This window comes from Montipora capricornis, chromosome 3 (genome assembly GCF_036669925.1).
Source record: "Montipora capricornis isolate CH-2021 chromosome 3, ASM3666992v2, whole genome shotgun sequence".
NCBI lineage: Eukaryota > Metazoa > Cnidaria > Anthozoa > Scleractinia > Acroporidae > Montipora > Montipora capricornis.
Window position 1 is genome coordinate 56,682,752 of NC_090885.1, and position 3,560 is coordinate 56,686,311.

The following is a 3,560-nucleotide window of genomic DNA, read 5'->3' on the forward strand; positions in this document are numbered from 1 at the left end:
AAAAAATGCCGGAAAATCCTTACCTGTCAAATTTTGCGAGTTTTGTGAGTCAACACTGAACAGAGAGTCAACGTAAGTTTATGAAGAAATTGTGGTAAGGAGTCAGTCATCAGTGAACGATCTATAATCATGAAACCTAAGTTTTCCTTGTTTGAAAATGGTTTTGGGGTTCCGCAAAAAATGGCGGGACATCATGGTCACGTGGTCACTTTTGCCGTTCGCGTTTCTCGTAAACGTGATGTTAAAAATCTCTCTATTATCAAGTTGATATTTCCCACTCTTTCATGTAGAAACGGCAACCGGGTAACGCAAAAAATGGCGGGGCATCATGGTACACGTGGTCACTTTTGCCGTTCGCGTTTCACTTAAACGTGATGCTAAAAATCTCTCTATTATCATTCATTTAAAGGGAGTTGATATTTGCCATTTTCGAAAATGCTTCATCATTTGGACAAATTTAAAGTCTTAGCAGTACAGCAGACAGCAGGGCAATTCGGTGTCACCTGCCCCTTTTAGTTGCATGGCAACTTAATCGGTCCACTAGTCTCTTAGTGTCATGTTAGTGTGTCAAGTCAACACAAGTTAAGTCCCACAGGAATGCTCTTGAGTTGAAAGATTTCTATACCGGTCATAACAGATCATCACTAGCGAGTTGTAAAAGAAGCCTTTGAGATCAATTAAGCAAGTAAGGCTTTGAGCTTTCCTGGTGATGGGACTGCACAAAAAGCTTAATTAAGTAGTAACTGACCTTGACTGATCTGAAGTCCTGACCACGCTGGCAGCCAGCTTTTCAATTATGTCCGGAAAGTGAAAGATCAGTCACTTACTTCCGGCAATGATTTTGAAATTCAAATTCAAGGACTGAGTGCGACGACCTAGCAATAAAGGTGATTCCTTTTTTCAATATTCAAATTCGCTTGATTAACAACCAGAAATAAGTCTCCTTTATCTTCTCTTGGACGGACCACAAATTTATCTGAGTAGGCCAACTTATACGGTAGGCGTTTATTCATCCTAGTAGAAAACTGCCGGGAAAAGTTAAAGCTAATAATTGTAGAGTAATGGACTACCACCAGTAGCTTAGTAACACACTTAGTAAGTATCAGTGGACACATAACAAACAATTGTTTTCTGAATCTCTAGATGTTCTGTTTCATCTGAGTCAAATTTAGAACTTAAAAATTGATGATAGGAATGTCATGGGGGACATCTTTATCGACTTCCGCAAAGCGTTTGATTCAGCGAGCCTTAGGATTTTTAAGGAGATCTTTTGCAGTGGGTCACTGCTTGTTTAGAACCGTCAACAATTAGTCAAAATAAACGGGGTAAAAATGGACACTCCACTTCGATACGGTTTCTTGCGGTAAAAGGGTCATTTACCGCGGTAAAAGTGCCCCGTTTAAGCGCACATAATAAATGGAGGTGATATTTTGGCTGTCCAAATCCCACGGGATTTGCAAAAAGCCCTCATATTTCAGCTTTTTGTACAAAATAAAGAAGATGACGGGCGAAATGTGTTCTGCATTAGCAATCACACCTTTGAGAAGTATCATGGGTGACCAAAGAGGCTCACGGAAATCTCTTTGGCGGCTGCAATCCATTGGGAAGTTCCACTTGGTCTTCGCATTGATCGGTCAGAAGATGCGCTGGACTAAGCACTTGTCAAGGCTCTGAAAGGACATTCTAATAACTTCCACAAACGGTTGTCGTTTATTACTGTCGTCGAATCGCACGCAGTAGGAATACCACCTTAACAGCATATTTAACTATTATCCTGCGAAATCGCGCGGAATATCACCTGATACTTATCCGACGAGGCGGTAGGCCGTGTGGGCTAGTCAGGCGGTATTCCGCAAGATTGAGCAGGATAATTGTTTTATTATTCAACACATTGATAACAAAGCAAAATTTTCTACGTTTATTGGGAAAAAAATCTGGAAAAACTACCATTTTTCTCCGCGACACACAAAAATTACGTATATCGCAGGATATACGTCGAGTACGCACGACGAATATTGAGCGCGCTGTGACCATATTTGGACATTGTCACAATGTGTTGAATAATAATTGTTAAATATTGAGCTTGGCAAAATTGTTCAACGTTTCAAACACCTGAATTTACTTCTTGTCACATAGTGTGAGGCACTCGACTTCTGCCGGTAAAAATAACACCTCGTAGCTTTATAAGAATGTTCGATAAAACTGTCCATTTGAATCGTGTTCTGAATCACTTGAATACGGGATCTCAAGATCACTAGCAGTAACGCCATTGCCTTCTGCAACATGGCGCATAATACTATTTATTAGCACTTCTTTTCCCCCACATACTGGTAAACATTGTTGTTTCAGGAACAGTTTTAACTGTTTTGCCGTCAGAAGACGGACTTACTACTCATCATTCCAGTCAATTGTCGGCAATGTATTTCATTCTTTGGCCCTTTTCTTTGCCTTCAAAGAAAGAAACTCTTGACGTTCCACAAAGTTCTTGCAGGCACCGTTGTCAATCAAAAACATATCGCAGACTTTCTCTATTTCGTTACTGTCTGAAGAAGTGAGCTTCCCGGAAGACGAGACGGCGATCAATTTGGTCATTAATGGTGTGAACAGGGGAAGGAATGTAACCTCGCGGTGTGGCGTCGCTGATACCAGGAACAGGGAACCCCATTCCAGGAACTCCCGCTGACCATCCTTCCTGCTCTCCATGGAAGCCCAGGAGATTGTCTGGAACTTCTGCATCTCAGGGTGAACGAACTTACGACTGTCTTAAAGGACAGTATCTAAGTACAAATGGTTTTTTTCCGGACAGTCATATATGTTGCTGCAAGTTATGTTTTAAGTTGAATTTGGCCTTATAATGGATACAGGCTGGATTGTTGAAATTTTATGACACAAATCAATTATTTTTCAAGGACTAAAGGATGTGGTAACATGTCTAAAATGTGATGTCATTTCTTATAAAAAATTTACATTTTTAAGAACATTGAGTATTGTTTTTACAAAGTCACATGACATAAAATGAAAGTTCGGGCCCCCTGTAATAACAGTAATTTTAATTTAGCGTCTTTCCTACAACTTGCGTAGCAGGGATAGTTAACTTTCGTGGAATCAGCTATTGATGATAACCTCAGCTGGGTCCTTGTATTACCATCGTCAAACGCGTGACGTATTCCAAGAAACGTTTCCTATTAATTTAAAACTCCTCATCTTGCAACGTGCTCCTAATGCAAAAAAATACATTGCGACTGATTGCAACTAAATTCCATGTTATGCAATTGGGAACCCTTATAAGATATAAGGCCAGATCGCCACCATCATTTAAATATTAATGCTATCAGGACTTCAAACGAGATGTTCCACGAGTTGGCTGTACCAAAAGGTCTCTGATGAGTCTCTTGGCAGGGACGAAACATACGTATGTCGGGATAGACACGAAAATATACATTGAAGAATCCTTCTCAATTTAAAATTGCAACTGAATTTCTCCTAAAAACACAGCATTGCATCGTTTGAAGGCTGGCTTCCTCTCTGCACAGTTCATGATATATGGCAATTAATTAATC